Source organism: Triturus cristatus, chromosome 3_2 (genome assembly GCF_964204655.1).
Source record: "Triturus cristatus chromosome 3_2, aTriCri1.1, whole genome shotgun sequence".
NCBI lineage: Eukaryota > Metazoa > Chordata > Amphibia > Caudata > Salamandridae > Triturus > Triturus cristatus.
This window is the reverse complement of record NC_140584.1, coordinates 27,615,630-27,630,495: the sequence shown is the minus strand read 5'-3', so window position 1 is coordinate 27,630,495 and position 14,866 is coordinate 27,615,630.

Genomic DNA, 14,866 nt, shown 5'->3' with positions numbered 1-14,866 from the left:
GTCACCAGGGCAGTTTTCCTGGCTTGGCGCATGGCGTTGCGCCACATGAAGGCGAAGTGGGACCAGAAACTCACTAGACAGACGCCTCTGTGGTGTGGTACGTGGCTGCGGGAGACCTGAGACAGCATCGGGATCTCGCTTCTCGGTGACCTCTGGGTGGGGGACCATATCAGATCCTTTGAGAACTTGCAGCAGCGCTTCTCCCTCCACCCCCCTCAAGTATACAAATACTTAAACATGTGCTACGCTTACACATTCCGTCTCCCATCTCTCTCCCGGAATTCAGCCCTCTAGAAGCCCAGGTGATGTTGGGAAATTTGGGTAGAGGTGGGGTGTCTCGGATCTACCGCTCATTGGTGAATAACTGTCCCGCTTCGTTAGACTTCCTGCGTGGCCGTTGGGAGGGGTGGTTGGGCCCCTTGGAGGACGCGGACTGGAGGGACTCCTTTAGGGCTCCTAAAACGCTGATGACCTCCTCTAAGCTGAGGTTAGTCCAACTCTATTACTTGCACGTGGCGTACCTCACGCCTGCGCGTCTCTATAGTGCCCGCCTGCGGTCCTCCCCCAATTGCGCACAATACGATCATGCTCCTACAGACTTCTACCACATGGTCTGGCTATGTCCGGTCTTGGCGGCATTTTGGGCAGGGGTGGAGCGGGAACTTACACTTACCCTGGGGTGGGAGGTCCCACATGACCCGGTGCGTTTGCTCCTGGGGGTGTTTGATGGCCTAGATGGTTCCCGAGCAGATAAGCGCTTTCTCGGCACGGTGGTGGCGAAGCGGGACATCACGGCACTCTGGTCCCAGGCCAAGCCTCCCAGTGTCGGGTGGTGGAAACGGGGGCTGGACTGGTGTGGGACCCAAGAGGAATACCTCTTTGAAGCCCGTGGTTGTCCTGAACTTTTCCAGAAGGTGTGGGGCAAATGGTTCAACCTAGTTCCCTAGGAGGGTTGCGGATGTGTAGGTTCATGTCCCTTACGGGCATTACTTTACCCTGCTGTATGCCTTATGCTGCTTTGTCCCTAGTTGTGTGGCTGTCGACTCTCGTCTTAGTGTATTTGATTCTGCTACCAATGTATTGTTTTGGTGTGATTTTAACTCAATAAAATTGATTATCAAAAAAAAAAAAAGAATGTAGTCATCAAGGCAACGGAGTTAGCAGATGCCGTAAGGACGAAGGAGAGAGAAAATGCCCTGAGAGGGTGCCCAGTCCAGCCCCAGAAGAACAAGTGCGGATACTGTGGATGGGAAGAACATCCAATTAATGCCTGTCCCGCACAAGGCCGAATATGCTCTCACTGCAAAATCTCTACTAACTTTGCCTCGGTCTGTTGGGAGGAAACCCAAGGCAGAGACTCCAGAAGCTATAAGCCACTGAGAAAAGTAGCATGCCAATTGTCAAGTACGAACCTTACCATCATCATCATAACTTTATTTCGATCACAAGGATCTTAAAAAGTACATGGAAAAGGCAGTTACAAATATTATGCAAGCCATAAAAAAGATACATCTCTCCTATATATACAATTTAAATGCAATAAAAGTTCATTTTGAGCGTTTGGTCCTAAAGCTAACAGAACTTCTGCTAAAAACTATTACTCTACGGGTGCCTGTAGAAAGAATTCTCAGCACATCTGCTTAAATGAAAAAGAGAAGTTGTACCAAAATGAATAAATAGCCATTGATAAAGACGGGACAGGGGGACAGTTGACAGAGCAGGATGTTATGTTTGTACACACCGGCCTACCAACACAGAAAATAGCATGTGTTACAATATCATACCAGTCTCTAAATACATGGGCTTTGTCCTAATGTACAATATGCTCTTCAGTAAACACACCGAGTACGTAGCGGTTGCACCTCCTGAGAAAAGCATAATTATCAAAGGGAGAGCAAGGATAGAACAGGGAATGTGAATAAACTTAGCACTTATAGAAGTTGTAGACGTAACAACAATAGGACTACACTAAATGCAGCCTGCTACCATTACCAAATACCTCAAAGACCTGAAAGGTATGCTGTAAGGATTTTGTTCAAGAATGAACAAGAGGGGGGAATGAGAGAGGGTCTATTTTTTATCAGAGGGTACCCCAGGCCCGTTCTGTCCACACCTGAGTATGAGACCCTTGTCCTTGCCCTGCCAGCCTAATTTTTGGGCCGTGTTAAATTGACCGGAGGGTCCTGTGTTACTATATAACAAATACCCTGAGCCATCCTTGTCACTCAGCAAAGCATGAACCCCTGCGTAGGCCCTGCCAGCCCAATTTGTAGGCCTTCTGTTAAGTTGACCAAAGTCCTGCACCCATCTTTACTGAACAGCAGGCCCTAGGCTTGTCTGACCAAAATTACTGCCAGCCTCTCTCAGCAAGGCCTCCTGCTCCAAACTAAAGAGCCCCCACCCTACCCGTGTGCAAAGTTCACTGGCGCAGAGGTCACTGTCTCTCTATCCTGTCGACATATAGCACATCACATCCTGGGTCTGTACATGAGAAATAGAGAAGTTCCCACCGCAGCAACCGTCGGCCCCCGACAGACTCGGGCCCCCGTCAGACCGGCATGATGACTGTGGCAATCCAGACACATATATCTAAATATAAATATTATTCCTTTGCATTACATGTTTTCTGCTTGCCCTATGCAATTTACGACGAGCGCTTGGCCTGAGAAAATAACCTTTTCATCTAGTCTACGTTCTGCATTTAGTGGGATAGCGACGACACGTCTGATAAAAGTTGCAGACCAAGCTTTTAGGGTAGACTGACCCCTTCTAGGTAGAAGTGGCATGAGATGACGTTATTGTAGGTGCTTCTCATAGCCTAAAACCATATAAAAGGGGAGCTCACACAGTCCACGGTGGACTAGCCCACCCGACTGTTAGTAGATGGCAGGCGGGTATGGGTGCTCCCCAAGAGCTCTTCTTTTTTGTTTTTAAGATACAACTTAACCTGCCAATATATTTGCTGTATATGCTATGTATGCTATTTTGCTATGCTATTTTGTCCCTAAATTGGTGTTTTCTTATTGAGCATTTCATACTTATATTACATTTGCAAGGCTGCTTTCTTTTAGGTTTTAGGTAGGTACGTGAGTATTCTCAGTATGTTAGATCAAGTGTGTTTTGCATTCTGAGAACATTTTCCTTGATTTAACTTATGTTTTTCATAATGCATTTATAAATGTGTCTTTCAGGTTTTCTGAAGTGTCTCTCTTCAAATAGTTTAATGCCTTCTGATTCATGCGAGGTCACTATATTTGTATTTTGTATTTTTATGCCTTTGTCTTGCAGTTTTTTGAAGTTGCACCTTCTTAATAAAACTATTAAGACTTTCAGTATCAGTTTCCATGGCTCACATGTCTGTTTCCTTCATTTTTAGAGCGAGCGTTCCCAGACACCCCGGCTCAAATTAAGGTGCCCCTTTTGTCCCTAACTCACTCCCCCGATCATATGGTGAAGGTTCCCTGAGCCCTGTACTCAGCCCCCTGCCCTCTTGACCCTTAATAAATCCTCCCTCCAACCAAGGTGGGTGACTTGGTTGTCATCAAGCATTCTGGTTCCAAGGTTAAGTTCTCCAAACCCATATGTGTTACTAAGGTTTTCAAAAATGCTGTTAGGACCCAGGATCACAGAATTTGGAATTTGAACAGAGTTGCAGTGTACAAAGGGCCTGTGTCTACTGATGTTGCTCCTGTAAGTGAAAATGCTGGTGCTGCCTCTTTTGTTCCCCCACGCTAGTCTTCTAGGATTGTAAAGAGGCCGAGTTATTTAAAGGACTATGTATCATGAGATATGCTCTTAATTGTTAACACTTCATTTGTGTTCATTCGTTATGTCTGTTCCTTTTCCTTTCCTCACTTCTCTCCTCTCCCCTTTCTCTCCAGCCATTCCTTTCTTTCTTCACTGTGTTAAGGGGGGAAGGTGTGTGGCATCTTGGGCCTACCCTTCTTTTAATGTCATGATGCCATGGTTACCTAGGATTCCATACTGGGTGTTGGTTTCCCAGGTTATAGAATGTGTTGATTCAAATGTTAAGTGAGCTGTTACCTTTCACTGGCTGGGGACCTGAATGGGTTTCTTCTTGCTGAGAAATAAACCTGGACTTGTACTCCTCAACCTGCCTTACTTTGCGTGATCCGTTCAGCTGCTTCAGGGATCTTACAGCCATGTTTCACTCTCATGTCATATTGGCATCGTGGTTTAATCGTTGGCTCTCATTGTGGAGATGCTTGGTCTTGTCTTGCTGTCTCTGCTGCCCTCTGCCTGGTGCATTACTCTGGTCCTCGTAGGGTTTTTCAGTTTTGGAGTCCAGACTTTGTTTGGTGCTGCGGTCGTGAATGGCTTGTCTTCCATGCCTCTGCTTTGTGGATTTCTGATTCGGTTTCTGTCTCATCGGCTGTGTCCGTCTCAGTGTGGTGCCTGGTTGCAAGTTATTTACGGGATTGCTCTGGTGGACTTTGTTCCTCTGGCTGGTGTCATTCAGAGCTTGGTGCCAACTCCAGTGAAAGGGGCTGCTGGGGTAATTTTTTCCACATGTTGCTGGGCTGAGCCCTGGGTGGAGCCTGTGCGTTGCCTGCTTACCTTTTTTCTTCCTCAGTCCTATACGTGGGTCAATGGGCTTATTTTGTTGTCCAGTTCTGTCGCAATTGTTTCCTTCTTGGACCCTCTTTTTTGGCAGGTTCTATTCGTGCTCAGTTCGCTCATTGTTTGGGGACCTGTAAACTTCTTTCTCAGCCTCTGGTTGGTGCTTGGGCTACATCATGTGGGGCTGTGTAGGCTTGATACTTGAGGCTGTTTTCTTGTGGCTCAGGCAGAGATTTTGCCAGTGGGATTGGGGTGTTGGCTATCCTAGTGGCACCCCTGGCTGCTTTCCAGGCTGCTCTATTGGTATTTATTCTTTGCCATTGTTCGTTCTTCATGGCCAGATGATTCCTCCGGTTGTGTACTGGGAAGGCGTTGTACCAGAATGGGAAGGTCTCCTGGTCCTGCGAGTCCTCTTCCAGGTCTTCTCTGCCTTAGAATTGCTGACATGCTGGGGGGCCCAGGGTTTCCCTCGTGTGGGCTTCAGTTCCTGTTCTTTCTATGTGTTCCGGTTTTTGGTCCAGGTTGGGTTGGCTGCTGGTTGTCCCCGCTAGGCTGGGCCCTTGGGTCGATGCTACTGACTCTGTGTTTCCTGTGGCCATGAGTCCTGTGGTGGACTGGTTGGCGGCTCCTACTGCTGTATGTGTCTGTTTTTTTTGCCTGTGTTGGTTGTATCACTTCATTTCATTCTAGCATCTGTCCATGCATCTACCCTTTTCCCTGTGGTCTCCTGAGGTCTGCCTGGGTGTGCTCATTTGCAAAGTTGCGCTCCTTCACTTTATGCTCCTCTGTGGACATTTCTTCATCTGTGGGGCTTTCCTTCTTTCTGTGTTTGGATGACTGTTGGGGTCTGGAGTCTTTTCTTCCCCTGTATTGATCACAGATATGGCTGGTGCTGGTTCTTCTGTCTTCACCTGATTTCCATGTGACAGCTCTGTGGTGACCACAGGTTCCCTTTCGGTATCTTGCGTGTTTGTTTGGGGCTTGGTTCCGGACGGTTCTTGGCATTGTGTACCGTTTCCAGACCTCATGGATGCTGTAGGTTCTTTTACATCCGCTGGGGCTTGGTTCGGCTCCTGGTCAGGGGGTCTCCATTTGGAGGTGGTTGCCTTTTTTCCCCCGGGTGTTTGCCACAATTTGTTGGTTTCGGTTTTGGATGTCCAGCAGTGTCTTAAACTGTTGGTCGCTTGTCCGCTTCCCTCCACTTCTTTTGTTCCTGTTGTCTTGTTCAGGTGGGGCTCATGTGGACTGTTAGCTCCAGCATGGTCCCGCTCTGTCTGGTTCCCAATAGTGCGTCTGGTGTGACAGTTTCTCTTGGTTTTGTCGCCCCTGAGGTTTCCGGGTCTCCTGGTGCCCTCTCTGGCAAATCTGTTGTGCAAGGTGTCTACCTGTGCAGGGTCTCTCGGTCTCAGTCCTCTCTTCTGAGCTGGCGTCAGGAAGGGTTCTGACAGGTCTTCTTATGCTCTGCATTGGGGGTCGTTTCTTGTTTGGTGGGGTTTAGCTGCATGTGGTTCCGTGTTCGGTTTCTGAGCCCTGGGTGCTGGTGTCCCTCCAGGATGGACTTTTACGGCTTTCCAGTCCCCTTGTGGGGGGCTGACTGGTCTGGGTCAGGTTTCCTGGATCTTTTAGGGGTTGGACACACTCTCACCTTTTACCTCTGGCGGAGTATCCCTCCTTGATTTAGCAACTTGTTTTATAGGCTCTCCAGTGTACCCCGGTCGGACATCTGTCGTCTGTGTTCCTTCTGTATTTGCTGGCGAGTTTCTGCTCGTGGTGCCGTTCACGCAGGCTGGGGGGGGGGGGGGGGGGGGGGGGGGAGCTGGTTGTCTTGTTCCCTTTGTTCGGGGTCTGGTATTTGGCTCTGCAGTTCTGTCCACTGTGTTGGTAAAGGGCTGTATTTACTTTTTGTTTTACCTTGCTGTGCATTTTGGTTTGGGTTATCTCTGCAGATAATTGTACAGCTGTGCTTGTTTTTTTTTGGGTTTGTATGTCTCATTATATGATGGAGATAAGCGAGAGGGACGAGGAGGTAATGTTTCTATTACTTACTGATAATTGCAATTACCAGTAAGTAATAGAAGCACTACCAACGAGTGATTGGCTCCGTATACAAGCAAGCCTGTTAAAAGACGGTATTTTTTCTGTTTTTGCATTTTTTTACGACTGTCCCAACTACTATTATCATGACAACTGGGTTAACAAGGCCAGTATCTGGTTTAATAAATGGAAAGGCAGACATCACACACTTCAGTTACCCAACTCCTCTAGAAACACCCTTTTATTTGACACCCATGATAAATCCAGTGGCGTATCGTTTGCTTTTTCACGCATATATCCAGGAAAACCACCAGGTGGAGCTGCAGGCATGTAAACGCTTCGTGGTCGACGTTTTCCCGAATACGCAAGGGGTGGATTTGAAAGGAAATTGCCTGTGAAGGGGTGAACAAGGACTTGAACTCTGAGTAAACTCTGTAAACGCCCATTCTCGTTTTAGACCTCAATATTAACTCGAAGTGGCTTGGGGCCCTCTGGTGAAAAAGGCAGTGCTCGACTAAAGCATTTTCCAACAACACTGGCAGCAGTTAAAACAAGTAAGAGCACTGCCGCACATCATGTCATGTTCTCTTATGTACCTCAGGAGAAATAGTCATTTACAGAATTGGAAAAATACCAGACTGAGTCACGCACCTTTATTTTTTTCACATAAAACATGGTCCTCCTTTGATGCCTTTTTGTTTGAAAGCTTCGCTTGCGACAGCCTGAATGGCTCAAAATGAGAGTATAGCTCCACCCCTGCAATATGCCCTCGGAGCAAATATTAAATATAAATAAGGTCATGACCACAAAAGAAAGCGTACAACTTTTATTCAGAGGGAAAAAAACACGTTTAACGCGAACAACGAATTAACCTCGTTAATGTAGTAGTTATGTAGGATATGTTATTTTTTTGGGAGATTTTTTTAAATCCCTGTAATCTTTATTGCACTCTTGTGTTTGTATGTTTTTAAAATATTTTAAAGCTCAAGGTAGTGGTTCTGTTGAAACACACGTCCCTACATATAGAGGTTGAGTTCCAGTGGGATTATACAGCAGGGATGGGCCAAATTATGTGGCACGGATAACCAAACTATGCGGCAAACAAAGGGAAATTATAGGCCTTAATGTGGCCCATTTTGCGGTACTATTACTTCATTGTCATTTTTACACATGTTGGCACTATCTCGACCTAAGTTTCACCTCATTAGTACCAGTTTGACGCCCGAACACAGTAAACATCACCTGCAAGGAGACAGGTTCATCTTTGCAAAGGACCTTTCAATGCTCAGCAACACGTGTCGCAGCAATTTTAGTAACCTTTGATCCAATCAATCGATCATTTTATTCGGCCCTATTGAGCCATAAAAGACACATATAAAGAAACAAATGCAATATAATACACAGTTAACATTCCAAAACATTTGGCTAAAATCACTAAAATCAAGTATAAAAGCAACAATATACAGGAAAACTCTCAATATTTGGAACGTATCTTCAGAGCACTTAAAATATAATTTAAGACGGCATTTTCATTTCCCAAACAGTGCAAATGGGAAAAAGCAGCTTCATGAGAATTAGGGGCATATTTACAAGCTCCTATCCCACCACAACGTCACTTTTCACGATGTTGGAGTGGCGATAGGGGCTTTGCCTTATTCACAAGACAGTGCCCCCTTATGAATAAGGCCCCCTTTCATGCTACACTTTGGGGCCGATTCCGATCCTGGAAAATTTTTCTCCGTACGAATCGTATCCGGATTTTTTTCCGTCCAAATCGTACAAGTACCGTACAAACTGGCAAGTACGATTTGCATGGGAAAAAATACATACGAATCGCATTGGGAAAATTCCCCCACACGTCCTCGGGTCGGAAAAAGTGTTCGACACGTCCCCGGACAATTTTACATACGAATCGGAAAAATGAAGTCCGAGTGCGCAAGTACAATCCATCCCGTCCGTCCGATTGTACAACCGTATGGAAAAAACACCGCACGGAGCGAACCTCAATAGCAACCATGGAGACATGTGCCCGCATACGCGCCGTCCCCCCCAGCCCCCCGTATGTACACGCCGGCCCCTCCCCAGCCCCCCGTATGTATGCGCCGTCCCCCCCAGCCCCCCGTATGTACGCGCCATCCCCCCAGCCCCCCCGCGGATGGACGCGCCGTACCCCCAGCCCCCCTCCGTGTATGTCTGGTGCGGACCCCCACCCCACCCCCCGAATGTACAGAGCGTACCCCCACCCCCGAATGTACGGTGCGGACCCCCACCCCACCCCCGAATGCACGGAGCGTACCCCCACCCCCGAATGTACGGTGCGGACCCCCACCCCCGAATGTACGGTGCAGACCCCCACCCCACCCCACCCCCCAAATGTACAGAGCGTACCCCCTCCCCGAATGTACAGAGCGTACCCCCACCCCCGAATGTACGGTGCGGACCCCCACCCCCGAATGTACGGAGCGTACCCCCACCCCCGAATGTACGGTGCGGACCCCCACCCCACCCCCCGAATGTACGGAGCGTACCCCCGTATGTACGGTGCGGACCCCCACCCCACCCCCCAAATGTACGGAGCGTACCCGGGTGGGGGTACGCTCCGTACATTTGGGGGGTGGGGTGGGGGTCCGCACCGTACATACGGGGGTGGGGGTACGCTCCGTACTTTTGGGGGTGGGGTGGGGGTCCGCACCGTACATACAGGGGTGGGGGAACGCTCCGTACATTCGGGGGTTGGGGTTGGCACCGTACATTCGGGGGTGGGGGTACGCTCCGTACATTCGGGGGTGGGGTGGGGGTCCGCACCGTACATTCGGGGGTGGGGGTACGCTCCGTACATTCGGGGGGTGGGGTGTGGGTCCGCACCGTACATTCGGGGGTGGGGGTACGCTCCGTACATTCGGGGGGTGGGGTGGGGGTCCGCACCGTACATACGGGGGTGGGGGTACGCTCCGTACATTCGGGGGTGGGGGTACGCTCCGTACATTCGGGGGGTGGGGTGGGGGTCCGCACCGTACATTCGGGGGTGGGGGTACGCTCCGTACATTCGGGGGTGGGGTGGGGGTCCGCACCGTACATTCGGGGATGGGGGTACGCTCTGTAGATTCGGGGGGTGGGGTGGGGGTCCGCACCGTACATTCGGGGGTGGGGGTACGCTCCATACATTCGGGGGTGGGGTGGGGGTCCGCACCGTACATTCAGGGGTGGGGGTACGCTCCGTACATTCGGGGGGTGGGGTGGGGGTCCGCACCGTACATTCGGTGGTGGGGGTACGCTCCGTACATTCGGGGGGTGGGGTGGGGGTCCGCACCGTACATTCGGGTGTGGGGGTACGCTCCGTACATTCGGGGGTGGGGTGGGGGTCCGCACCGTACATTCGGGGGTGGGGGTACGCTCCGTACATTCGGAGGGTGGGGTGGGGATCCGCACCGTACATTCGGGGGTGGGGGTATGCTCCGTACATTAGGGGGTGGGGTGGGGGTCCGCACCGTACATTCGGGGGTGGGGGTATGCTCCGTACATTCAGGGGTTGGGGTGGGGGTCCGCACCGTACATTCGGGGGTGGGGGTACGCTCCGTACATTCGGGGGGTGGGGTGGGGGTCTGCACCATACATTCGGGGGTGGGGGTACGCTCCGTACATTCGGGGGGGTGGGGGTCCGCACTGTACATTCGGGGTGGGGGTACGCTCCGTACATTCGGGGGGGGTGGGGTGGGGGTCCGCACCGTACATTCGGGGGTGGGGGTCCGCACCGTACATTCGGGGGTGGGGGTACGCTCCGTACATTCAGGGGGTGGGGTGGGGGTCCGCACCGTACATTCGGGGGTGGGGGTATGCTCCGTACATTCAGGGGGTGGGGGTCCGCACCGTACATTCGGGGGTGGGGGTATGCTCCGTACATTCGGGGGGTGGGGTGGGGGTCCGCACCGTACATTTGGGGGTGGGGGTATGCTCCGTACATTCGGGGGTTGGGGTGGGGGTCCGCACCGTACATTCGGGGGTGGGGGTACGCTCCGTACATTCGGAGGGTGGGGTGGGGGTCCGCACCGTACATTCGGGGGTGGGGGTACGCTCCTTACATTCGGAGGGTGGGGTGGGGGTCCGCACTGTACATTCGTGGGTGGGGGTCCGCACCGTACATGGGGTGGGGGTCCGTACCGTACATTCGGGGGTGGGGGTACGCTCCGTACATTCGGGGGTGGGGTGGGGGTCCGCACCGTACATTCGGGGGTGGGGGGTATGCTCCGTACATTCGGGGGTGGGGTGGGGGTCCGCACCGTACATTCGGGGGTGGGGTACGCTCCATACATTCGGGGGGTGGGGGTCGGTACCGTACATTCGGGGGTGGGGGTCCACACCGTACATTCGGGGTGGGGGTACGCTCCGTACATTCGGGGGCTGGGGTGGGGGTCCGCACCGTACATTCGGGGGTGGGGGTACGCTCCGTACATTCAGGGGTGGGGTGGGGGTCCGCACCGTTAATTCGGGGGTGGGGGTATGCTCCATACATTCGGGGGGTGGAGTGGGGGTCCGCACCGTACATTTGGGGGTGGGGGTACGCTCCGTACATTCGGGGGTGGGGTGGGGGTCCGCACCATACATTCGGGGGTGGGGGTATGCTCCGTACATTCGGGGGGTGGGGGTCCGCACCGTACATTCAGGGGTGGGGGTACGCTCCGTACATTCGGAGGGTGGGGTGGGGGTCCGCACCGTACATTCGGGGGTGGGGGTACGCTCCGTACATTCGGGGGTGGGGGTACGCTCCGTACATTCGGGGGGTGGGGTGGGGGTCCGCACCAGACATACACGGAGGGGGCTGGGGGTACGGCGCGTCCATCCGCGGGAGGGGCTGGGGGGACGTCGCGTACATACGGGGGGCTGGAGGGGTCGGCGCGTACATACGGGGGGCTGGGGGGGGCCGGCGCGTACATACAGGGGGCTGGGGGGGTACGGCGCGTACCGGGCCCCCCAATTCCGCTTGCATCGCGGCGTACTTCGCTTTTCCGGCACTTTTTGGGTGGCGTAAAAATATTGCCGTCCGGACTGCTGTCGGTTCGAATCGTACTTCCTGGTTCGTGAAACGCAGCCTGAATGCGTCCCGACGTCACGTCGGCGCTTTCCCGTATCACATTTGTATGTTTATTTTCGTCGGTCGGTGTTTTTTACGATTCGTACGGAAATGGTGTTTCCGTGCGAATCGTACTTGCATGTTTTTCCAGGCTCGGAATCGGCACCTAAGTGTGAAAAGGGTGGGCAATGGGTATTGCCATGGACGGTCCACCTCAACACCCATTGATTTTGACGCTGCCCCATATTTACAAGGGCAGCGTAAATATGGGGCAATGCCAAAATTAAGTCCAGATAAAACTTGGTCTTCAACAAGCGCAACGAGGATAAATGTGTCATTTCTCCTAGTTTTTGCTTTTTATATGTGTGCTGCGTTGTGCAGCACACATAGAAACAGCCAAAGGCCATTGTGTCAATAAAACAAATTATATTTTGCAACTTCTATGTGTGCTGCATTAACAGCACACATAGAGGTTACAAAACACCATTTAAAGATTGTTCATGTGGAGGAAGGGAGACTTTCCTGCACATAAACAATGACTTTTCTGCGAATAAACAATCTTCCCCTCAACGCAGGCACCCTTGCACTATGGTGCAAGTGTGCCTACGTTGGCGCTTGGCTGCTAAATTTAACGCTAGTGCAAGGGGAAACGCAGGGCTTCACCATGTTGTTGTTAATATGATGCAGCCCTGCGTTTCATAAGTGGCAGAGTGCAGCGTTAACCAAGGAGGCTAATGCTGTGTTACGCCTCTTCATAGAAAATATGCCCCCTAGTTTCTAATGCTCATTGCACAGGGCGAAGGAACTGCCTTCTTTGTGTCGTATAAAATGTGCAAAATGGCAAAAAGTGCATGGTACTTTGTTCTGCTGGGGCTTCACAATGACAGTGGGGGAGGAATGAAAGCCATGGGGCTTATTTACAAGCCCATTGCCCCACTGGTGCATCACTTTTTTTGATGCACCGGCGGCGCAATGGGCTTGCCCATATGTTCAAGGCCACGTAACGTCACCCTGAGTGGCTTTTCATGGCCTTGTAAACATGGGCCCCTTTCACGCATTACTCTGCGTGAAAGGGGCATTTCATGGGTGTTGCTGTATGTGTGTTTTACCACCACCATCCATGGAATGTGACACATTCCCAGATTTACAATATTGTGTCAAACTGGGAATGCGTCCGAATCCTCTGCTTCCCTAGATAGAAAGAGAAAAATGCCATTAATTATCGTTTTTGTGCAGGAAGATGTCCCTTCCTGCACAAAACTATCATCCCCACAGTTCAGGCAACCTTGAAAAATGACGCAAGTGTGCCTACCCTGGAGCATTGTGGCCAATTGTGCGGCAGCGCAGGGGAAAGTACAGGAATGCGTCATATTGTTGTTAATACGAGGCATCTCTGTGCTTTGAAAATGACACAGCACGGTGCAGCTAAATGGCTTTTGGAGCTGCACTGAACCATTTTATGCAGATGAGGCCCCATGTGCCTTTGACAGGAAAGGCTAACAGAAAATGTATGGTTTTAAGATGGAAACTTGTCAACAGAAACTTCTGTCTCTCATTTTCAATTATCTATTAATAAAGTGTCGGACATACAGATAGTTCCCGAGAGATGTCTCCCACCTCTACACATCTAGCCCTGGCGTGCCCTTTGAGTATATTGATTGTTTTGGTTTGGTTTAGAGGGATACTATCTAAACTAGCCAGATTGTGGTAGAATGCTGGGGTACCAAGCTTTTCAAAGCTCGTTTTAGGGTATTTAATCCATGAATTGAATATCCAGAAAGTTATCCAGATTCATACAGTCCAGCAAAATGGTTCTACATAGTTGGGCTTCTGGGTTTTTCCAGATTTTGTGCCATAATAATAGGGGTTGTAGTTTAATATAGCCTTCTATGTTATTCAGCCCAAGTTCTTCATGGCAAAAGGTTGTTGAAGTAGAATGTGGGACTGCCAGCAGCCTTCTCTAAACTTGTTTTCCACAATTTGTAAAGTTTTAAAATTAGCATACCCCCAGATACCTGCACTAAATATTGCAACAGTCCCACATTTACTTTTAAACATGCAGAGCAATTCTCCTTGCCGGCTTATGTCCCAGCCTTTTTGAAAATCTAAAAACTGCATCAATTGCCTACTGAATTTGCATAACTCTTACATTCAGTAGGAATTTCCAAGTAAAACCAATGCCAATCAGGATTCCCAAATATGTAAAGTTGGGGATTTTCCTAATTTCTTCACCGCCAAGTAAAAGTTTTCTGGCCTTGGATAACTCGAGATCAAATTTCATTACACAGGGCTTGGTGCAATTTGCCGTTAGTCATAAACTATTCATAAAACTATTAAAAGCATCTAGCAGAAACTGAAGCCCATTGGCTGTTCGAGCAATAAGAACAGCCTCATCTGAGTAGAGCAACACAGGGATTTCTAGTGAATTGACCTTTGGAATATCTCTCCCAGCCCTTAGGTGTTTTCCCAGGGAATGTAGATTAAGAAAAGTTGTGCCAAAACACAGCCCTGTCTGACCACTGTTATTGATGGAAAATCTTCGGAGAGGCCCCCCCTCCTACTATAACGGGCTCTGGCTGTAGTGTGGGCATGGAGCCTACAGAGCAGGGAGATGATTGCACTATCAGTACCTCGCTGAAACATTACTGGCCATAGCTTTGGACCATCCACAGTGTCAAAAGCGCAGGTCCATGAAGGCAAGATGAACACTGCCTTTTTTGGCCTTGTATTTTTTAACAATTAAAAAGAGATGTAATGACAGTTCACCTATTCCCAGACCTAGACAACATCCAAACTGTAGGTCTGAGAGCTGCTGTGTCTCTATTGCCCATCTTTCTAGTTTGGCCAACATTACCCTTCCTCAGATCTTAACTGTGCTATCCAGGAGGGAAATTGGATGGTAGCATGAGGCTGACTCTTGTACTTTTCAAATATAGGGATGATGATACCCTCCTGCCAGGTCTTAACCAAAGAGCCTATAATTGCACTTCTTATGACACTTGCTATTCGGGGAGCCCAAAACTGTGGAATGGATTTTAAAATGTCTGAGCGAATTGTATCCGGTCCCAGAGCTTTCCCAGAGGGGCTACTCTCAATGGCTACAGTTACATCGAATACCTTAATGGTCAGCTTAATTCCAAGGTGATTTTCGGGTCGCAAGTAACTGTGTTATCAGTACCTGCA